The 24,461-nt window shown below is 41.2% G+C and overlaps 1 long non-coding RNA gene across 2 annotated transcripts in view; it reads right to left on the bottom strand.

The window, feature by feature from the left end:
• LOC102555916 (uncharacterized) overlaps nt 1-24,461 on the bottom strand; it is a 101,580-nt gene that overhangs the window by 29,698 nt on the left and 47,421 nt on the right. The window contains exon 4 of one of the 2 annotated variants that reach the window (XR_362496.4): nt 18,887-20,545. The exons of the other annotated variant lie outside the window; for it this stretch is intronic. This is a non-coding gene — a long non-coding RNA (uncharacterized LOC102555916). Of the gene's footprint in view, nt 1-18,886; nt 20,546-24,461 lie in introns of those variants that run through there. 2 annotated transcript variants of the gene reach the window in all.

Raw genomic sequence — 24,461 nt, 5'->3', positions numbered from 1 at the left:
GTTTGCTATCAATAGGAGGAAAAGCCCTTGGTCCTATGAAGGCTTGTTTCCCTAGTGTAGGGGAATGCCAGGGTGGTGGGGTGTGAGTGGGAGAGGGAACATCTTCATAGAAGGAGGGGAAAGGGGAATGGGAGAGGGGGGAACCTGGAAAGAGGATAACATTTGAAATGTAAATACATAAAATATCCAATAAAATGCAAAAAAGAGAAAGTCACTGATAAGTTATATCTGATAAACAGGTGTGTGTACTAAGGCTAAGAGAAGAGCTTTGCGAAGAAATGTCAAAAAAAGCATGAAGTCAAATAAAGTTTCTGGGAAAATGAGCTTTTTTGAGACTCAGAGGACATTACTCTATAACAAGAGATCTCTAGGGCTTTGACCTGGACAAGGTTTCAGCTATAGCATGAGAGGCCCTGTTCATATAAACATCAACATTTCCAACAGGGCGGCTGACTTCCTTTGCCTAATGTCAGCAGGGAGTAAGCACTATGTTAATTCCATCTTTATAACGAGAGTTTAATCCCAGCATTTCTCTTTTCTAAAATGATTAGTAGTATTACTTTTATTTTTTTACAGTCCAGTCATTATCCCCCTCCCAGTCTGCTCTCCCTCGGTTCCTCATCCCATTCCTCCTGCCCCTTTTCTACAAGAGGAACTCCCCACCTCCACCCCATCCCCTCCCATCAGACCTCCCCCCTCCCTGGGGCCTCAAGTCTCTAGAGGGTTAGGTACACCTTCTTCCACTGAGGCCAGACCAGGCAGTGCTCTCCTGCATATGTGTCAGGGAGCTCGGACCAGTTAGTGTATGGTGCCTGGTTGGTGGCACAGTGTCTGAGAGATCTCAGCGGGTACAGTTGAGTTGAGACTGTTGGTCGTCTTATGGAACTGCCCTCTTCCTCAGCTTCTTCCAGCCTTTCCCTAATTCCACCACAGGGGTATCCAACTTCAGTCCACTGATTGGGTGTAAGTATCTACATCTGTTAGTTGCTTGTTGGGCCTCTCAGAGGACAGCAATGCTAGGCTTCTGTCTGTAAGCACACCATAGCCTCAGTAATAGTGTCAGGCCTTGGGGCCCCACCTTGAGATGGATTCCAAGTTGGGCCTGTCACTGGACCTCCTTTCCTCCAGTCTCTTCTCCATTCTTGTCCCTGCCGTTCTTTTAAGCAGGAACAATTCTGGGTCAGAGTTATTTGACTGTGGGATGGCAACCCCATCCCTCCTCTTGATGCCCTGTCTTTCTACTGGAGGTGGACTGTACAAGTTCCCTCTCCCCACGGTTAGGCATTTCATCTAAGGTCCCTCCATTTGAGTCCTGAGTGTCTCTCACCTCCCAGGTCTCTGGTACATTCTACAGGGTTCCTCCACCTACCACCCCTGGACATTGCATATTTCTATTCATTCTGCTGACTCTCAGGGCTACTCTTCTGTCCTGCCACCCCCAACAATACCTGTTCATGTTCCTCTTTTCCCTTTGCCTCCCTCTCCCACTCAGATCCTTCCCTCTGCCTCCTGTGATTGCTTTCTTCTCCCTCCCAAGTGGGACTGAAGCACCCTCAGTTGGGCCCTTTGGCTTGTTAACCTTCTTGAGTTCTATACATTGTATCCTGGGTATTCTATACTTTTTGGCTAATATCCACTTATTAGTGAGTACATATCATGCATGTCCTTTTGGGTCTGAGTTACCTCACTTTCTCTTTTGACTCCACAATTTTTTACTTAGTCTATTACCAGTCCAAGATGACTGATCCCAAGCCCTACGTTGCTGTCTCAGTGGTTTTTGCCATTCAAATCCACATCATTCAACATTGTACTACAAACGTGTTCTCAGTCACTTCCCACTGACTATAGAATATACTCAAATCTCCTTTTGTAAACAGGAACTTTCCCAGGATACAGAACAGTAAGTACCCTACTTGCTAGCTTGTCATATCTCCTTCAGTCAGTCTACCATTTGCTAATGGCTCTTCTCAGACAGGCTTTGTACATAGAAAAAAATTCTTCCCACAAATCATGTGAATTTGTTCTTCAGCTTATGTTAAAATACTTTCTAGATGAGGAGTTCACAGATACTATGAAGTTGGAGTTTACATTATTTCTTTAGAAGAAATGTTAACTAAACAATATTAACTGAGAGTATTCCATTGAGAAGACTTCAGAAATATACTCTATTGCTACTTTAACTTCAAATATATAAGACCTTAGCTCAGCATGTGAAACCATTTCATTCAATGTTTTTATAATGCATATACTGGCTTTTTACATCTTAATAATGAACATTTGTGAAGTGGAGGGGTCTTGCTAATATTGTTATTTATCTCCTCAGTTACTCATTCCTATAATGCAACTGCAACTTAGTGCTCTTTGGCAAACATCTCCCCATCCCAACCCTCAGTGATGCTACTATTTAACTCTTTGCTACTATGAGATTGTTGTACAGCACATCCTTCTGAATGAAAAGACTCCTGCCAGGTGGAAACTTTTGCTCCATTTAGGAGTAGAGGCTCAGAAGCCTCAAGAGATTATAAAAAGCTCATAAGTTAGGGAGAAAATAAAATGTGGAAGATTTTTAAGGACCTACACTGGCTAAACAGTAAACGGTTGCTGAGGGTGAAGACTCTGACCAGTCGAACTGCAGGAAAGGAATATTGGGACCACCAGGCTGCCTGAAAGTTGCATAGAGAACTCCAAAGTGGCAGGTTTTGGGGAGTTGTCACTCAAGTTGTGCTTTCTGTGATGTGCCTGCTTTTGACTTATCCCCGTGTCTTGTAAGTAAACCCTCAAACAGTGCACAATGGAGGTTGAATTACCTCTCCACATATATCATACTGAATGTCATTAATATTAGAGTACATGTTAATAAAACCAATTTTCATGAGAACTTTTCCCAAAACAACTTAGGACCCAACAATTGCAGGCCATTTGCTATGTCCTTAAATAAGTCTTCCATATTTTCATATTGGCGCCTTGAACTTGATCTTTCTGTCCTCCATAATTATCTCATTCCACTCCATGATCACATCTTATCCTTAACATGAGGAATGTATATCTTCCTTGAGCTGAAAATTTTATCGCTGTTCTCCTGCACTGAAAGCTGTTAATTCTCCTAAGGTTTTTGTCATTGGCATTTGATCTGACAACCAGCTATATGACTATAGATTTGGGGCATCAAAGGGTAGTCACTTTTCTCACTGTTGTGATAACCTATCTGTCAAAACACATTAAGGAAGAAGCACCCTACATTGGCTCACAATTCAAGGGCAAATCCACCATGGTGAAGAAGTAAAGGTAGCAGAGGCAAGAAATCACATTGTATCCATAGTTGGGAGCCAGGGGTCAGGGGATGAATGCTGGTGCTTTCTCCTTTTTGATTTGATCTGGGACACCAACCCATAGAATAGTGCCCCTCTCATTTAGGGTGGGTGTTCCCACTTCCATTAACACAAAGCAGAAATTCCCTCACAGACATGATCAGAGATTTATATCCCAGGTGAGTCTAGTTTTTGTCAAGTAGATAATCTATATTAGCCATCACACAGGAATTGTACCATTTTTTCATGTGAACATCCTATAGACATGTAAAATTTTGTGGCACACAAAATAGAGGTGTGAGATACTTTTATTTTTATTTCACAGAGAAAATGTTGGAATCAGAGACTTTAAGAAATTTTCACTGATAACCAATATTTGACAGGAAAGAGGGCCAGGATATAGGACATTTAGACTTCTAGCGTACCAGTCTTACTATTCTCTGGATTCTTCATTATATGAGAGATATTTGAATAATATGGGTTCAAAACCATAAGCAAACAATATTTCTATTAATTGATTCTCCTGGGACCCTGATTTAATATAAATAGGGGCAGACTAAAAGAAGTCACACCCTTCCTACCACCCCTAGCATCCAGTTCAAAGTCTTTTCTTTGACCTTGTACTACAGTCACGGTAACTGTCTAGACCACCAATCTCTTCCAAGCCCGTCATCAGATTTTTTCTTTATTTTCTCAATGATTTTTAAATCATTTAGCACTGTACCACAAGCATGATTTTTTAATTGGGAAACTTTCCTCCTGCTAAATAATATATAAAGTTCCTTGATAAGTATTGAATGTTCTTCAGAAAACAGTAACACCACCAGACATCCTCACATTTCTGCCCTCTGATTAATGTTTTGTTGTTGTTGTTTTTGTTGTTGTTGATGATGATGATGATATGATTTAGTTCTGTTTTTGTTTTGCCAGATTCCACACTAGATAGACCTTAGCTGAATCTTTTGGTCCAAGCTCAAATCTTACACATCTCATAGCAGTAATTAATCTACATTAATTAAATTCTCTATTAAGTTTTTGCCTCTGCTACTGTGGCTCCCGAGGTCTCTTGAACCATTTTCCTTACTCTTGATAATTATTACAAAATCCACACATTTTCTCGAACTTTGCAGACCTTCTATTTCCATAACCTTTGCACATGCCAAACCACACTGGAAAGAACATCCTGTCTCTTCTGCTGCCTGTGCAATAATTATTCAAGCTTTAGTTTTTAGATTGAATGTCACTTCCTTGAAGAAGCCTACATTGAAACAAAAATCCTGATCAGGTGTCCCTTTTATGAGTTTCCAGTAAATCCTGTGTAAACATTCCACTTTTCTGATAACACACATCATACCACATTGCATTTTCAATTTCCTGTAGTTCCCACAGGAGCAGAGTTCCCCGGAAAAAAAATAAAAAAAAGATTCTCGTAAGCATTTTCAATATCTTACACAGTGCCTAGATAGAATATGTAGGTTGTTTTAAAGTAAATGAATGGACAGAAAGACTAATATGTAATATATCTGCAGATGACAGCATAGGATTACAAACTCTTTATTTTGATCTGTTTGAATCTTCAGCAAGTTTACCCAGAGCAGACCTTTTCCATATCCAGGCTTTCATATTTGCATGCTATCTTTGATATATGAGATTATCTTTCCCCATTTTTCTATAGTTCACTGACTGGAACTTCTCTGTCAGAAGACATAAGATCTCTTTCTCATCCACGTTCCAAACAACCTAGGGTATTCAGTAGTCAGAATCCTAGGAGGCTGATATAAAAATAGGTGTATGCGAGGGGTGTAGGCAGTAACTCATGAAAAATAAGTGGAGTATTGAGGCTTAAACATTAGCAAAGCAGTGAGCCACAGCATGGCTTCTAATTTATGAATTAACATTTAACACCTTGTCATATAAATTCTAGCCTACCAGTATGTGTCATGGTCTGAAGTCAGGAGATAAAGAAAGTAGAAACGTCTGAAAACTGTTTTTTTTTTTTCTTTTCGTAGAATGAGTATAAGAACTACTCAGGAAAATGTGCTAGATCAGAAGCCTTACTTTCTCATGATGACCTAAAAGGAGGTGCCAAGAAAACTTGTCTATGACACATACAACTTAGAAGTTTGACTAGAAAGACAATCAGAACACTATGGCACTGATAGTACAAGCTGTGGTTGATTTAATATTATTTCTACATAGAAAATGTACCCAGATGACTATGGGTCAGTGTATGGGTTATAAAGGAAAAGAGAGTATGATTCAAACCTTATTAGAGAACATGGATAACTTGCTGACTGAAGCCAGTCAGGGAGAAATGTTTGGAGCTTAAAAGCTCCCCAATGTGTCTTTACTTATTTTCTTTGGAACATTTGGAGAATAAAAAGACACAAAACTTAGATTAATGTGTGTTAATGTATATGGTCCAGTAAAGAGAGAAAAAGAATAATGACCTACACTGACTATTCCCGTGACACCCCATTAACTAGAACTTAATATATTCGCCAGACTGGTACCAAGTAGGGGAAATAAGAGATCTCACAGGGTTCTGAGTTGCTGAGCAAATTTCCAAGTTTCCTCATGTTTACAGTAAAGGAAAAAAATGCAGACAGGCATTTTTATATAATTGTTTCCTTGGTGACAGAAAGCAAAGAACAGTGACAAGTTTGAAAAGCAGCATCATTTGGACATATTATACAGCTCTCATGTTCATGGTCCCGGGAATCAGCAGTGATATGAAGAAACCAGATTTGAATGGTGCTCAGAATTCTGAACTAAATATTACGTTATAGAAATATGGACAGGGGAAAGGAGGTACTTGACTTGGAAGAGCATATACTCAGGCTGAGGAAACAAACTGTTACTCGTGGACAAGTACAATAAACAACAGGGAGAAGAAATCCAACCTGAGTCTGAGTCGTTGGAATCAGGTCTTGGAGACACCCTTTTCCCTGTAACCCTATTCTAAAGGACTTAATAGAGATTTGAAAAATTTGTATAGAAACCAATTTGAAGTTAATGAATATATAAATTTGAAAAATATCCAGTCAAATAATAAAATGCCTGAAAAGTGGTTCCCCTCACCTCCTGCCAAAGGCTAAAAGTGAAAGTTGATTTAACACACCGCAAGGGAGCAGAGGGCACAGCAGTGGTCAAATTGACTATAGCAGTGGTAGAACTGCCTGTACTAAAGGCATAGACTGTGGCTGCTTGTAAAACAATGCCATTGTGCATGAACTGTGTTACATAGGGACAATTTTATTTTTAAAATGGAGATTTGTTTTATTTGGTGGTTGGAAAGATTGCTCGGAGAGTAAAAGCACTTTGTTTTTGCAGATAAGCCAGGTTTGGTTCCAAGCACCCACATGGTGTCTCAGAACCATCTGGTATGCACATAGTGCACAAAAACGTGTACAAGCAAAAACACTCATACACATAACAAATAAAAATAAATAGATATTTTTAAAATATTTATTTTATTTTTAAATGTGTGTGAGGGGGGAGAGAGGAGAGAGAAGTGGAAATGTGAGGGTTCTTTGGAAAGTCAGTACTGTTGGAAGGTATTTTGCTGGGGCAAACACATGAAGGAATATTTAGCTGAAGCAGACACAGGAGAGAGGATGTTCTGCTAAAGCAAGCCTGTGAAAGGACACATGATGAAGGCCTCTTTACTAATGACAGGCCTATATTGGTCTGCCTTGCATTGCATAGTTGTCTTGCATTTGTTGGGACTCCACAGAGAGAAATGCACCAAAAAACTTCTGGTGGTGTGCTGCAGTTTCTTGCCGCTTCCATGGACTCAGGGGGATTGGCAGAGTGATGTCACCTGAGACAGGTGTACATGCTGAGGCAAGACTTTTGGAGGACACACAATGTTTGGAGGGTATAAGTAGGACTTGATGGACAGTGACAGAGGCTGATCTACGCTTGCTTATAAAGCTAGCTGCATAATGCTTATAGGTCTCCAGTCTTTGCTTCCCTGAGAGAGGCATAGCTGAGAACTTCTCCTGGCATTCTCCCTTCTGCTGACTCCAGCCAAGGGAGTCTGCTGACTCAAGGCCTAGTTGTCTCTGCTAGGTAGTACCATAGCTGCTGATTTGTAGGTGCTAACCTGACTCTACCAAAGTGGACTGCTGGTGTATCTGTGAAGTGTTTACCAGTGGATCGAGCTGCCACTGCCTGCTGACCTGTGAACTGAACTGCTGATGTCCAGACAACACAGTTGGGAGTTGCTCCAAAGAACCTTTCTTTTTTTTTTTTTTTAACTTGAGTATTTCTTATTTACATTTCGAGTGTTATTCCCTTTCCCGGTTTCTGGGCAAACATCCCCCTAATCCCTCCCCCTCCCCTTCTTTATTGGTGTTCCCCTCCCCATCCTCCCCCCATTACCACCCTCCCCCATCAATCACGTTCACTGGGGGTTCAGTGTTAGCAGGACCAAGGGCTTCCCCTTCAACTGGTGCTCTTACTAGGATATTCATTGCTACCTATGAGGTCAGAGTCCAGGGTCACTCCATGTATAGTCATTAGGTAGTGGCTTAGTCCCTGGAGGCTCTGGTTGGTTGGCATTGTTGTTCATAAGGGGTCTCAAACCCCTTCAAGCTCTTCGAGTTCTTTCTCTAATTCCTTCAACGGGGGTCCTGTTCTCAGTTCAGTGGTTTGCTGCTGGCATTCGCCTCCAAAGAACCTTTCTAAGCAGGTCCACCTCTCTCATACCCTTTCTCTCCATTACCTCTGGTGAGTGGTCGGCTACAAGGGAGGTTAAAACTTTTAAGAACCATCATTAAGGCGCACTCCTGAGGCTGCAGAGCAGACGAGACCACCAACACCGCCCACCCCTGCCCACATCCCTGGCCCAAGAGGAAACTGTATAAGACCTCTGGGTTCCTGTAGAGGAGGGCCCAAGAGCAGCAGGACCGCTGCGTCTGAGACACCGCCAGAACCTGAAGGGATCTACCAGATAAACAGTTCTCTGCACCCATATCCCGTGGGAGGGAGAGCTAAACCTTCAGAGAGGCAGACACGCCTGGGAAACCAGAAGAGACTGCACTCTGCACACATTTCTGATGCCAGAGGAAAACACCAAACGCCATCTGGAACCCTGGTGCACAGAAGCTCCCGGAAACGGCGGCACAGATCTTCCTGGTTGCTGCCACTGCGGAGAGCTCGTAGGCAGCACCCCATGAGCAAACTTGAGCCTCGGGACCACAGGTAAGACCAACTTTTCTGCTGCAAGAGACCTCCGTGGTGAACTCAGGACATACAGAGGCAAAATTCCTCTAGGACCGGGCCCTTCCGGTATTTAGTGGGGGGGGGGAGTCCCAAACCCACGGATCCTGGCCCGCTGCAGCTCTCTGCTCCCAAACCCCGTGAGAGAGAGACCTCACCGCCTGGTCAGCTGGGCACTCCTGAGGCTGCAGAGCGGAAGAGACCACCAACACTGCCCACCCCTGCCCACATCCCTGGCCCAAGAGGAAACTGTATACGGCCTCTGGGTTCCCGTAGAGGAGGGCCCAAGAGTAGCAGGACCGCTGTGTCTGAGACACCGCCAGAACCTGAAGGGATCTACCAGATAAACAGTTCTCTGCACCCAAATCCTGTGGGAGGGAGAGCTAAACCTACAGAGAGGCAGACACGCCTGGGAAACCAGAAGAAACTGCACTCTGCACTCATCTCTGATGCCAGAGGAAAACACCAAACGCCATCTGGAACCCTGGTGCACGGAGGCTCCCGGAAAGGATGACACAGATCTTCCTGGTTGCTGCCGCCACAGAGAGCTCGTAGGCAGCACCCCACGAGCAAACTTGAGCCTCGGGACCACAGGTAAGACCAACATTTCTGCTGCAAGTGACCTGCCTGGTGAACACCAGACACAGGCCCACAGGAACAGCGGAAGGCCTGTAGATAGGAAAAACTACACGCCCGAAAGCAGAACACTCTGTCCCCATAACTGGCTGAAAGAAAACAGGAAAACAGGTCTACAGCACTCCTGACACACAGGCTTATAGGACAGTCTAGCCACTGTCAGATATAGCAGAACAAAGTAACACTAGAGATAATCTGATGGCGAGAGGCAAGCGCAGGAACCCAAGCAACACAAACCAAGACTACATGGCATCATTGGAGCCCAATTCTCCCACTAAAGCAAACATGGAATATCCAAACACACCAGAAAAGCAAGATCTAGTTTCAAAATCATATTTGATCAGGATGCTGGAGGACTTCAAGAAAGACGTGAAGAACTCCCTTAGAGAACAAGTAGAAGCCTACAGAGATGAATCGCAAAAAATCCCTGAAAGAATTCCAGGAAATCATAAGTAAACAAGTAGAAGCCCATAGAGAGGAGTCACAAAAATCCCTGAAAGAATTCCAGGAAATCATAAATAAAAAAGTAGAAGCCCATAGAGAGGAGTTACAAAAATCACTGAAAGAATTCCAGGAAAACACAATCAAACAGTTGAAGGAATTAAAAATGGAAATAGAAGCAATCAAGAAAGAACACATGGAAACAACCCTGGATATAGAAAACCAAAAGAAGAGACAAGGAGCTGTAGATACAAGCTTCACCAACAGAATACAAGAGATGGAAGAGAGAATCTCGGGAGCAGAAGATTCCATAGAAATCATTGACTCAACTGTCAAAGATAATGTAAAGCAGAAAAAGCTACTGGTCCAAAACATACAGGAAATCCAGGACTCAATGAGAAGATCAAACCTAAGGATAATAGGTATAGAAGAGAGTGAAGACTCCCAGCTCAAAGGACCAGTAAATATCTTCAACAAAATCATAGAAGAAAACTTCCCTAACCTAGAAAAAGAGATACCCATGGGCATACAAGAAGCCTACAGAACTCCAAATAGATTGGACCAGAAAAGAAACACCTCCCGTCACATAATTGTCAAAACACCAAACGCACAAAATAAAGAAAGAATATTAAAAGCAGTAAGGGAAAAAGGTCAAGGAACATATAAAGGCAGACCTATCAGAATTACACCAGACTTTTCGCCAGAAACTATGAAAGCCAGCAGATCATGGACAGATGTCATACAGACCCTAAGAGAACACAAATGCCAGCCCAGGTTACTGTATCCTGCAAAACGCTCAATTAACATAAATGGAGAAACCAAGATATTCCATGACAAAACCAAATTTACACAATATCTTTCTACAAATCCAGCACTACAAACGATAATAAATGCTAAAGCCCAACATAAGGAGGCAAGCTGTACCCTAGAAGAAGCAAGAAACTAATCGTCTTGGCAACAAAACAAAGAGAAGAAAAGCACACAAACATAACCTCACATCCAAATATGAATATAACAGGAAGCAATAATCACTATTCCTTAATATCTCTCAACATCAATGGCCTCAACTACCCAATAAAAAGACATAGATTAACAAACTGGATACGAAACAAGGACCCTGCATTCTGCTGCCTACAGGAAACACACCTCAGAGACAAAGACAGACACTACCTCAGAGTGAAAGGCTGGAAAAAACTTTCCAAGCAAATGGTCGGAAGAAGCAAGCTGGAGTAGCCATTCTAATATCAAATAAAATCAATTTTCAACTAAAAGTCATCAAAAAAGATAAGGAAGGACACTTCATATTCCTCAAAGGAAAAATCCACCAAGAAGAACTCTCAATCCTAAATATCTATGCCCCAAATACAAGGGCAACTACATACGTAAAAGAAACCTTAATAAAGCTCAAAACACACATTGCACCTCACACAATAATAGTAGGAGACTTCAATACCCCACTCTCATCAATGGACAGATCATGGAAACAGAAATTAAACAGAGACGTAGACAGACTAAGAGAAGTCATGAGCCAAATGGACTTAACAGATATTTATAGAACATTCTATCCTAAAGCAAAAGGATATACCTTCTTCTCAGCTCCTCATGGTACTTTCTCCAAAATTGACCATATAATTGGTCAAAAAACGGGCCTCAACAAGTACAGAAAGATAGAAATAATCCCATGCGTGCTATCGGACCACCACGGCCTAAAACTGGTCTTCAATAACAATAAGGGAAGAATGCCCACATATACGTGGAAATTGAACAATGCTCTACTCAATGATAACCTGGTCAAGGAGGAAATAAAGAAAGAAATTAAAGACTTTTTAGAATTTAATGAAAATGAACGTACAAAATACCCAAACTTATGGGACACAAAGAAAGCTGTGCTAACAGGAAAACTCATAGCGCTGAGTGCCTGCAGAAAGAAACAGGAAAGAGCATATGTCAGCAGCTTGACAGCACACCTAAAAGCTCTAGAACAAAAAGAAGCAAACACACCCAGGAGGAGTAGAAGGCAGAAAATAATCAAACTCAAAGCTGAAATCAACCAAGTAGAAACAAAAAGGACCATAGAAAGAATCAACAGAACCAAAAGTTGGTTCTTTCAGAAAATCAACAAGATAGATAAACCCTAGCCAGACTAACAAGAGGATACAGAGAGTGTATCCAAATTAACAAAATCAGAAATGAAAACGGAGACTTAACTACAGATTCAGAGGAAATTCAAAAAATCATCAGATCTTACTATAAAAGCCTATATTCAACAAAACTTGAAAATCTGCAGGAAATGGACAATTTCCTAGACAGATACCAGGTACCGAAGTTAAACCAGGAACAGATAAACCAGTTAAACAACCCCATAACTCCTAAGGAAATAGAAGCAGTCATTAAAGGTCTCCCAACCAAAAAGAGCCCAGGTCCAGACGGGTTTAGTGCAGAATTCTATCAGACCTTCATAGAAGACCTCGTACCAATATTATCCAAACTATTCCACAAAATTGAAACGGATGGAGCACTACCGAATTCCTTCTATGAAGCCACAATTACTCTTATACCTAAACCACACAAAGACCCAACAAAGAAAGAGAACTTCAGACCAATTTCCCTTATGAATATCGACACAAAAATACTCAATAAAATTCTGGCAAACCGAATCCAAGAGCACATCAAAACAATCATCCACCATGATCAAGTAGGCTTCATCCCAGGCATGCAGGGATGGTTTAATATACGGAAAACCATCAACGTGATCCATTATATAAACAAACTGAAAGAACAAAACCACATGATCATTTCATTAGATGCTGAGAAAGCATTTGACAAAATTCAATACCACTTCATGATAAAAGTCCTGGAAAGAATAGGGATTCAAGGCCCATACCTAAACATAGTAAAAGCCATATACAGCAAACCAGTTGCTAACATTAAACTAAATGGAGAGAAACTTGAAGCAATCTCACTAAAATCAGGGACTAGACAAGGCTGCCCACTCTCTCCCTACTTATTCAATATAGTTCTTGAAGTTCTAGCCAGAGCAATCAGACAACAAAAGGAGGTCAAGGGGATACAGATCGGAAAAGAAGAAGTCAAAATATCACTATTTGCAGATGATATGATAGTATATTTAAGTGATCCCAAAAGTTCCACCAGAGAACTACTAAAGCTGATAAACAACTTCAGCAAAGTGGCTGGGTATAAAATTAACTCAAATAAATCAGTAGCCTTCCTCTACACAAAAGAGAAACAAGCCGAGAAAGAAATTAGGGAAACGACACCCTTCATAATAGACCCAATAATATAAAGCACCTCGGTGTGACTTTAACCAAGCAAGTAAAAGATTTGTACAATAAGAACTTCAAGACTCTGAAGAAAGAAATTGAAGAAGTCCTCAGAAGATGGAAAGATCTCCCATGCTCATGGATTGGCAGGATTAATATAGTAAAAATGGCCATTTTACCAAAAGCGATCTACAGATTCAATGCAATCCCCATCAAAATACCAATCCAATTCTTCAAAGAGTTAGACAGAACAATTTACAAATTCATCTGGAATAACAAATAACCCAGGATAGCTAAAACTATCCTCAACAATAAAAGGACTTCAGGGGGAATCACTATCCCTGAACTCAAGCAGTATTACAGAGCAATAGTGATAAAAACTGCATGGCATTGGTACAGAGACAGACAGATAGACCAATGGAACAGAATTGAAGACTCAGAAATGAACCCCACACACCTATGGGCACTTGATTTTTGACAAAGGAGCCAAAACCATCCAATGGAAAAAAAGATAGCATTTTCAGCAAATGGTGCTGGTTCAACTGGAGGTCAACATGTAGAAGAATGCAGATGGATCCATGCTCATCACCCTGTACAAAGCTTAAGTCCAAGTGGATCAAGGACCTCCACATCAAACCAGATACACTCAAACTAATAGAAGAAAAACTAGGGAAGCATGTGGAACACATGGGCACTTGAAAAAATTTCCTGAACAAAACAGCAATGGCTTATGCTCTAAGATCAAGAATCGACAAATGGGATCTCATAAAACTGCAAAGCTTCTGTAAGGCAAAGGACACTGTGGTTAGGACAAAACGGCAACGAACAGATTGGGAAAAGATCTTTACCAATCCTACAACAGATAGAGGCCTTATATCCAAAATATACAAAGAAATCAAGAAGTTAGACCGCAGGGAGACAAATAACCCTATTAAAAATGGGGTTCAGAGCTAAACAAAGAATTCACAGCTGAGGAATGCCGAATGGCTGAGAAACACCTAAAGAAATGTTCAACATCTTTAGTCATAAGGGAAATGCAAATCAAAACAACCCTGAAATTTCACCTCACACCAGTGAGAATGGCTAAGGTCAACAACTCAGGTGACAGCAGATGCTGGCGAGGTTGTGGAGAAAGAGGAACACTCCTCCATTGTTGGTGGGATTGCAGACTGGTAAAACCATTCTGGAAATCAGTCTGGAGGTTCCTCAGAAAATTGGACATTGAACTGCCTGAGGACCCAGCTATACCTCTCTTGGGCATATACCCAAAAGATGCCCCAACATATAAAAAAGACACATGCTCCACTATGTTCATAGCAGCCTTATTTATAATAGCCAGAGGCTGGAAAGAACCCAGATGCCCTTCAACAGAGGAATGGATACACAAAATGTGGTACATCTACACAATGGAATATTACTCAGCTATCAAAAACAATGACTTTATGAAATTCATAGGCAAATGGTCGGAACTGGAAAATATCATCCTGAGTGAGGTAACCCAATCAGAGAAAAACACACATGGTATGCACTCATTGATAAGTGGCTATTAGCCCAAATGCTTGAATTACCTTAGATGCCTAGAACAAATGAAACTCAAGACGGATGATCAAAATGTGAATGCTTCACTCCTTCTTTAAAAGGGGAACAAGAATACCCTTGGCAGGGAAGAGAGAGGCAAAGATTAAAACAGAGACTGTAGGAACACCCATTCAGAGCCTGCCCCACATGTGGCCCATACATATACAGCCACCCAATTAGACAAGATGGATGAAGCAAAGAAGTGCAGACCGACAGGAGCCGGATGTAGATCGCTCCTGAGAGACACAGCCAGAATACAGCAAATACAGAGGCGAATGCCAGCAGCAAACCACTGAACTGAGAATAGGACCCCCGTTGAAGGAATCAGAGAAAGAACTGGAAGAGCTTGAAGGGGCTCGAGACCCCATATGTACAACAATGCCAAGCAACCAGAGCTTCCAGGGACTAAGCCACTACCTAAAGACTGTACATGGACTGACCCTGGACTCTGACCTCATAGGTAGCAATAAATATCCTAGTAAGAGCACCAGTGGAAGGGGAAGCCCTAGGTCCTGCTAAGACTGAACCCTCAATGAACTAAATTGTTGGGGGGAGGGCGGCATGGTGGGGAGGATGCAGAGGGGAACGCCCATAAAGAAGGGGAGGGGGAGGGGGATGTTTGCCCGGAAACCGGGAAAGGGAATAACACTCGAAATGTATATAAGAAATACTCAAGTTAATAAAAAAAAACATCATTAAAAATAGGTTTTGAAAAAATTAATTTACGTGTGTGTGTGTGTGTGTGTTTGTCTCTGTGTGGTTATGGGCACACGGTAACTGCAGTGCCCCCAGAGGCCAGAAAACTTCAAATCCCCTGGACCTGAAGTTGCAGACAGTTCTGGGCCACCAAACTTGGATGCTGGGAACTGTCCAGCTGCATAAGGACATTTTCAATAAGACATATTATACATGTTGACCTTATTCACCCTTACATCCATGAATTCTCTCCTTTTTCTCCCTAACTCAGTTCTTTTAGTATTATGTTCTCCAAGACAGTTTTTGGGTACATAGGGAATAAGTGTGGATCTGGAAGAGTTCAGAGAGGAGGGGTGAATGTAATCAAAACACATTGTATGGAATTCTACACAGATGGTTAATAAATACTTTAATAAAGTACCGAACATCCTTAGTCATCAGGAAATTGTAAACCAAACTACTTTGAGATTTCTTCTTGCTCCTGTCAGAATTGCTATAATCAAAAAAACAAATGGCTACAAGTGCTGGTAAGGCTGTGGGGAAAGGATCACTCTTATTCACTATTAAAAGTGTAAAATGGTATGGTCACCATGAAGTCTTCATAGATACTGCTCAAAGAATAAAAAATAAAACTGTCATACGACTCAGCTTTACTATTCTAGGCATGGCACAGAAATGACTCTATTCCTTTGGGGGGTGAGCTGTTGAGACAGGGAGCAATGGAACATATTGGACATGAAACAGAGAAGGGAATACTGGAGGTAGAAAACTCTGAGTAGCTGAAGGGGTTCACAACCCCATAAGAACAACAATGCTATCCAACCAGAGCTCCCACGGACTAAACCACTACCCAAAGACTATACATGGACAGACCCATGGCTCCAACTGCATATGTAGCAGAGAATGGCTTTGCTGGGCACCAATGAAAAGAGAAACCCTTGGTCATGCCAAGGTTGAACCCCCAGTGTAGGGGAATGTTGAGGGGAGTAAAGGGAGTGCTTGGGGAGGGGAATACCCTTATAGATGGGGAGGGGGAGGGGTTAGGGGGCTTATGGACAGGAAACCAGGAAAGGAAATAACATTTGAAATGCAAATAAGAAATACCGAATTTTTAAAAAGGAAAAAAAAAAAGAAAACTCTGAGTTGTGTTGGGGTGGGAGAAGAGGAGCAGGGGAAGGGAGAGGTAACCCAAACTCAGGATACATGAATAGTCCATATTGAGGCCTATTATTTTATGAATTTATTTTTAATGTCATCTAATAAAAAGAGAGCGTCAACAGAGTCACCCTCTATGAATAAATAATGCTTCTCACCAGAAGCCTAATTAAATGAAAATCCCAGGGCCAGGTGTGAGAGACCTCCTTAAGAGTTGTTAAATTTATTTTAATATTGATTGATTGATTGATTGACAGATGGATTGTTTCTGGGAGGGTTTCAGAGTGGCACACTGCATGTGTGGAGGTCAGAGGACAACATACTGAGGTTGGTTCTCTCTCAAGTAAGTTTGGTGACTGTATGCAACTCAGCAGGCTTGGCAGCAAGCTCCTTCCTTCTGAGTTACCTCACCATCTGTATCTTTTGATTGGGAAATACAGACCTTTGGTATTCAGAGTTATTACTGGAATGGGTATATTATTTAGTGTCATTTGGTTAATTTTGTGTGTTTATTAATATTTTCATACCGATTATCTGTTAAACCACTGCTAGAGCACATAGAGCACAGTTCACTCCTTCCTGTAGTCTGATTTAACCTGTAGTCTCTTTAATCCGAAGGATTCTGTCAAGTATCTCCCATAGAGCTGACTTTAGTCTTAAGTTCCTTTAGCCTGCTTTTACCATGGGAAGCTTTTTCTTCCTTCTTCCATTATGATAGATAGTTTTATTCATTTGCTGATATTAGTCTGAATAGTCAGTTGTTTCTGCTGAGAAACCTATCTGGTGCTATTCCGATGAGCCTGCCTTTATATATGATGTGGTGTTTCTCTCTTGCAGCATCCAGTATATTTTCTTTGTTTTGTTTATTTAGTATTTTAACTGTAATGTGAGAAGGGTGCTTTCTTTTCTTTTTGGTGTTCTAAATACCTATTGTATCTGCATCATCTTTCTCTAGATTTTGGATTTTTTATTCAATAGTTTGACTGAAAACTGTTTTTGACTTTAGCAAGGAATTCTTTTATGCCCATGTTTCACATGTTTGCTCTTTTCATAGTAGTCTACAGTATTGTCTGTTCATACTTTATTAATTTATCTTTGCCATTGTGTGAATGTTCTAATACATATACTTTGTCTTCAAGCCCTGCTTTTCTGTTTTCTTGTTTTATCCTATTCTTTAGCTTTCCACATTGCTTTCTATTTGACTTACAGAATTTTTCATTTACAATATTTCAATTTAGTTGTTTTTCATTAATTTATTTATTTAGTCACTTTTCATACCCCTCATTGCCCCCTCCTTCCAGTCCTCCCCATGGAATCCCTCCCCTAACCTCCTCTCCTTCTCCTCTGAGAGGCGGGAGGCCCCCTCTGAGTATCCCACACCATGACACATCAAGTCTCTTCAGTACTAGGCACATCCTCTCCCACTGAGACCAGACAAGGCAGCCCAGTTAGGGGAACAGGATCCACAAGCTGGCAACAGCTTTAGGGACAACCCCCACTCCAGTTGTTGGTAGGCCACATGAAGAACAAACTGCACTTTTGCTACATATGTGTGGGAAGACTAGGTCCCTATGTGCTATTTGGTTGGTAGTTCAGTCTTTGAAAGCTGTCAAGGGCCTAGGTTAGTTGACTCTGTTGGTCTTCCAGTTCATATCCCCTCCAGAGCCCTCAACTCCCCTAGTTCCATCCAATGTTTGTCTCTGCATCTGTTTTAGTCAGCTGATGGGTGGAGTCTCTTAAAAGACAGTTATGCCAGGCTCCCGTTTGCAAGTATTACAGGGTAACATTAATAGTGTTTTGCCCATGTGATAGGCCTCAAGTTTGGCTGCTTATTGCCTGACAATTCCCTCAGTCTCTGCTCCATTTTTATCCCTGCATTTATTGTAGACAGGACAGATTGTGGGTTGAAAGTTCTGCAAGTGAGTTGGTGTCCTTATCCATCCAGTGGGAGTCCTGACTGGCTATAGGAGGAGGCCATTTCAGGTTCCATATGGCCGCTGCTATATGTCTTAGCTAAAGTCACCCCCATAGACTCCTAAAAGCTTCTGTAAGGCAAAGAACACTGTCAATAGGACAAAACAGCAGCCTACATATCGGGAAAAGATCTTTCTCAATCCTACATCTGACAGAGAGCTAATATCCAAAATATTTAAGGAACTAAGAAGTTAGACACCAACAAATCAAATAACCCAATTAAAATGGGGTACAGAGATGAACAGAGAATTATCAACAGAGGAATCTCAAACAACTGACAAGCCCTTAAAGAAATGATCAACCTCCTTAGTCAGCAGAGAAATGAAAATCGAAAAAACTCTGAGATTCCACCTCACACCAGTCAGAATGCCCAAGATCAAAATCTCAGGTGACAGCAGATGCTGGTGAGGATGTGGAAAAAGAGGAACACTCCTCCGTTGTTGGTGGGATTGCAAACGTGTATAACCACTCTGGAAATCAGTTTGGTAGTTCCTCAGAAAATTGGACATATATCTGAGGACCCAGCTATACCAATCCCAGACATATACCCAAAAGGTGCTCCACCACACCACTAGGACACATGCTCCACTATGTTCATAGTGGCTTTATTCATAATAGTCCCAAACTAGAAGCAACTCAGATGTTCCTCAAACAAAGAATGGATACAGAAAATGTGGTACATTTACACAATGGAATACTACTCAGCTATTGAAAAACGAGGACATGAAGTTTGCAGGCAAATGGATGGAACTAGAAAATACCATCCTGAGGGAGGTAACCCAGACCCAACAGGATATGCATGGATGTCCTCACGTATACGTGGATATTAGCCATGCTACCCTCCAGGAAGGCCAAAGTAAAGATGCCCGAATCTCAGTTTTGTTTCATAATTGAGTATTTCTATTTTTCCCTGAATCCCATTTTATATCCTAAATTGACTTCCATTTTTCACTAAGTTTGTATTTTTGGAATTTATTCTGGAATTTTTTCATGTTGTTTGTGATTTCTTTAATGTACTTTTTAATTAATTAATTAATTTATTTATTTATTTTTACACTCCAGATTTTATTCCCTTCCCGGTCCACCCCCACCCCCAACAATTCTACATCCCATCCTTCCCCAACCCCCGTGTCTCCAAAGGATGTCTCCACCCCACCAGACCACTAAACTCCCTGGGGCCTCCAGTCTCTTGAGGGTTAGGTGCATCTTCTCTGATTGAACCCAGACCCAGGAGTCCTCTGCTGTACATGTGTTGGGGGCCTCATCTCAGCTGGTGTATGCTGCCTGGGTGGAGATCCAGTGTCTGAGAGATCTCAGGGGTCCAGGTTAACTGAGACTGCTGGTCCTCCTACAGGGTTGCTCTCCTCCTCAGCTTCCTCCAGCTTTTCCCTAATTCAACCACAGGGGTCAGCAGCTTCTGTCCATTGGTTGTGTGCACATATCTGCATCTGACTCTTTCAGCTGCGTGTTGGGTCTTTTGGGCAGTCATAACTTTTAATCATTCCTTTGACTTCTCACCTGAGATTGCATCCAATTCAGTCATTTCTGTGTGATGAGTAATTATTGATGGAGCCATGTTCCCTTAGCTTTTCATGTTCCTTGTGTTCTTTGCATTAGGGCTTGAACATCTCAGTTGATGGCATTCTTGGATTTTATTTTATAAATCATTTTTCTTCTTTTTTCATTTATCTTTTATTAACTGTTTTTCAAAACAGATTCATAGAAGTATATAGTTTATTAGGATTACTCTCTCGTCTCCCCCTATTATCTCCTTCCCACTCTTGAAAACTAACCCCTTTCCTTCAAAATTCTTTCCTGCATTCATGCCATTCTGTTGTTTTGTGATCAGATTATTTCTAACCACGTGACATAGTTCTGAAACTATCCACTGGAGCCTGGGGTGAACACCAGTAGATAAACAACTGAACACAATTACTGCTCCCTTCAAGAATCCATCCACATTCCTCGGTTCATCCAGGAGGTGATTAACTGCTGACTGCTTCAGTCTCATACAGTACCAAAGCTGGAAAACACAGCTGTGATGAGATCATGATTGCAGTCCTGTGTCACACCCTGAAGACAGCATGTTGCAGACCTATTTTCTGGCTCTTCCTTCTTCCCCCTCCCTCTTCTCTGAAGTCCCATGAGCCACAGAGAGGATAGTAGGAATAACTTCTTCAGGACTGAACGCTCAACTGTAAATTGTTCTTGGTATCTGAGCAGCTACATGTCTGCATTCATCACCATTGGCTGCAAAGAGAAGACCCTCCAGTTAAGGCTGAGAGCAGTGTTTGTTTGTAAATGTAAGCATACCGGAAGTGTGAAACCATGTCAATTTAGCTAAACAATGGTATCCAGCCCTATTCTCCAACCCCAGGGCATATGATTTTCCCAACTGTGATTTTTTTTTAACTTTATACTTATTCTTTTACATTCTGCTCACCGAACTCTTCCCAGTCATCCCCTCCCACAATTCTGCCCTAATCCACCTCTATTTCTCCAGCATTGGCAGGACCAAAGGCTTCTCTTCCCATTGGTGCCCAACAAGGCCATCCTCTGCTACCTATGTACCTGGAGCCATGGGTAGTCTTTGGATAGTGGTTTAGTCCCTGGGAGCTCTGCTTGGTTGGTATTGTTGTTCTTATGGGGTTGCAAGCCCCCTCAGCTCCTTCTATATTTTCTCTAACTCCTCCAATGGGGACCCCATTGTCAGTTCAATGGTTGGCTGCAAGAGTCTGCCTCTGTATTTGTCATGCTCTGGCAGAGCCTCTCAGAAGACAGCTATATCAGGCTCCTCTCAGCATGCACTTCTTGGCTTCATCAATATTGTCTACTTTTGGTGGCTGTATGTATATGGGCTGGATCCCCAGGTGGAGCAGGCTCTGAATGGCCATTCTTTCAGTGTCTGCTCCAAACTTTGTCTCCATATCTCCTCCTATGAATATTTTTGTTCCCCATTTTAAGAAGAACTGAAGCACCCACACTTTAGTTGTCCTTCTTCTTGAGATTCATGTGGTCTGTGAAATACATCTTGGGTAATTTGAGCTTTTGGGCTAATATCCACTTATCAGTAAGTGGGTTACCTCACTCAGGATGATATTTTCTAGTTACATCCATTTGCCTATGAATTTCATAAAGTCATTGTTTTTGATAGCTGAGTAGTACTCCATTGTGTAGTGCAGAATTCATAGAAGACCTCATACCAATACTGTCCAAACTATTCCACAAAATAGAAACAGACAGAGCACTACCCAATTCCTTCTACGAAGCCACAATTATGCTTATACCTAAACCACACAAAGACCCAATAAAGAAAGAGAACTTCAGACCAATTTCCCTTATGAATATCAATGCAAAAATACTCAATTCTTCCAAACTGAATCCAAGAACACATCAAAACAATCATCCATCATGATCAAGTAGGCTTCATCCCAGGGATGCAGGGATGGTTCAATATATGGAAATCTATCAACATAATCCATTATGTAAACAAACTCAAAGATAAAAAGTACATGATCATCTCATAGATGCTGAGAAAGCATTTGACAAAATTCAACACCCCTTCATGATAAAAGTCTTGGAAAGATCAGGAATTCAAGGCCCATACCTAAACACAGTAAAAGCCATATACAGCAAACCAGTAGCCAACATCAAACTAAATGGAGAGAAACTTGCTGCAGCCTTTTGTTAATGATAAGGTACAATGTAGTCTCTTCTGTCACTGCTTTTCAGCTGAAATTAAGACATCATTTTCAGATCCAGGAAGGCTGGAATGCCAGTCAAAGGCCATGAGGGGGCAAGGCATATCTGGTTTGCTGTCTCGGTCCTGTTGGACCACCTAGAACTAGCAATGGGAAGATAGATGTGTAGCAGTGAGGACTACTGTTCCAAAGCAGCATCTCAAACATGTAGGAGATTGCATCAGAAGCATCTGGTTCTCTAGCAAGTGTCAGGGATTGCTGTTCTTGAAGGACCACGGGAGGCTGGTATGTTAAGAGAAGTTTGCACTCTAAGTTGGTTAGAAATCTGCTAGTACAAATGTAGACTAAGGACAGAATGTAAAGATTAACAAGCTTAGGGGAAAGTCTTTATCTTGGGCATACATTTGAAATGTCCAAGCCTGGTCTAGATTGTTGGGACCAGGAAAAAGTCCCAAGACCAGGAGGAGGAAAGAACTTGCCCTTGCGAGTGAGTATTCAGTAGGTAGGGAAACTTAAGCTGTGGACTGACACCAGGAGTACTTATCTGAAATCTGTTTGACCTGTGACAGAAGAATATAAGTTGGGATTCCCTAAAGCTTAAATGGATTTTTTTAAGTTTATAAAAAAGAAATAAAGGTTTTAGATATATTAGCATTGCCATTGTTTGTAATCTGTCCTGAAAGCCTTACTGTAGAAAAATGAGTTAACAAGTGCCTGTAAACATCTAGAATAGACTCACACTGTTATGTCATAACAAAAGCCTGGGGATCCAAAAAATTACTCTTTCCTCTATCCAGGGAGGGGGGTGGGTGCATATAGATTGGACAGAGATGTTTTCAGCATGCTGAGAAGCACCTTTAAGTCTATATTTAGAAAATAACCAAAGGAATTTAAAATTTTGAGCTTGTGACTATGATAATAATAGCAGTGCTTTACCAAGGCTAGATTAACAGCCTATCAGAGCTCCACTAATTAGTGTTAAAACCCTGAACTTCTGAAGTCTTAAAATAACAATAGCATGGTGAGAGGGAAAGAAATATGAAACATTTTTATATTCCTTAAGTTGTTTTTTCAGTCATTTACAACTTGAATTTCCATACATGAAATCACATCCTCAGACCCTCATAACTTACTTAAGTTTTCCTATTATTAGACCTTTATAACTTGCAATTATATGCCTTAAATTACTTCCTTAGACCCTCGTGACTTGTTTAAGCTTTTATATCCCCAGAACTTTATAACTTGTATCCTAAACCATTTTCTAGCCCTCATAATTTTTATAAACTTCAAATGATTTTTATTCAACTATTTACCATAGGACATGAGTACTTGGTTACTGAGATAAGTCATTGAAAATAAAGTTTTTAAAGCAAAGGAATAGTAAAAGTCACATTGAAACCTTTTAATGTGAATCCTGAAAGCAAAATAAACTATATATGTCTGCCTTTTAAAACAGGATACCTAGTAGCTCTAGAGAAAAGCAAGGCCTGATTTTATATAGGAAGTGGATGATCAGGCAGCTGCAACTGGAGGGCAGGGTGTAGGGCTGGGTGCTTGCTGCTGTTAAATGGATGCTGTTAAACTGATACAGCTATGCTTAGCCATCAACATAATCAGAAGCCTGAGAAAAAGAAATTAAAGCTTGAAGTATAATCCAAATGGCATCTGTATCAATAAAATAAGAGAGACTAACCTGCTGCATAGATGGTTAACCTAGCTTCCTCTGTGGTGATCTCTATGAGGCAGAGGTCTGGATGATACCAGTCTTTGGCTGTCATACAGGACAGTATTAACTCTTTGACTGCCATATCAGGCAGCATCAGCCTTTGGTTGCCAGACCCAGAAAGTCTGAGAGCCTTTCCTGTGGATGAGGAACTTGAGAGACTGGACTACCCTGGCAAGGCAAATATGGAGAGTCAATTCCCCAGTGTCCTGCTTGTCATGGTTTGGGGCGGGGCCCGGCAGTGGGCAAAGCATGGGGCAGTTCTTTTGCCTAGTAGTTACCATTACTGTACTACAGGTGAGTTGTCTGTGTCCCACCATTATCTTCGGAGGAGACCTTAGGCCTCTCCTAGTATCTAGCAGCTTTGTTTACCACAGGAAGCTTTTCTAGTGAATGTTTTTAAATTTCATATTCAAAAGATCTCTGGGGAGTTTGAGGGTCATTATTTAATTTATTAAGTGTATTTTATTTTAAATACTCTCTATTTAGTTTTAGTTACTTGCTTTAGACTTGGCCTTGAAAGTTTATATAGACGACTATAGAAAGGAAGGAATAAATTGGTCTCTCCCTCCAAGTTTGCTTCTGGAAATGAATTACATTAATACTTAGCATCACTATAAGCATACTTTTGGGCACACTAAAGACTATGACTGACTGAGCATTAACTTGCATCTTTTAGTCCTCTTTAACAGTTTACAACGAGTTACTAGCTTTTACAGGGTTAGAATTTTACAGGTTTACC

This window comes from Rattus norvegicus, chromosome X (assembly GCF_036323735.1).
Source record: "Rattus norvegicus strain BN/NHsdMcwi chromosome X, GRCr8, whole genome shotgun sequence".
Classification (NCBI taxonomy): domain Eukaryota; kingdom Metazoa; phylum Chordata; class Mammalia; order Rodentia; family Muridae; genus Rattus; species Rattus norvegicus.
Note: the sequence above shows the minus strand (reverse complement) of the source record. Positions and strands in the feature narration are given on the sequence as shown.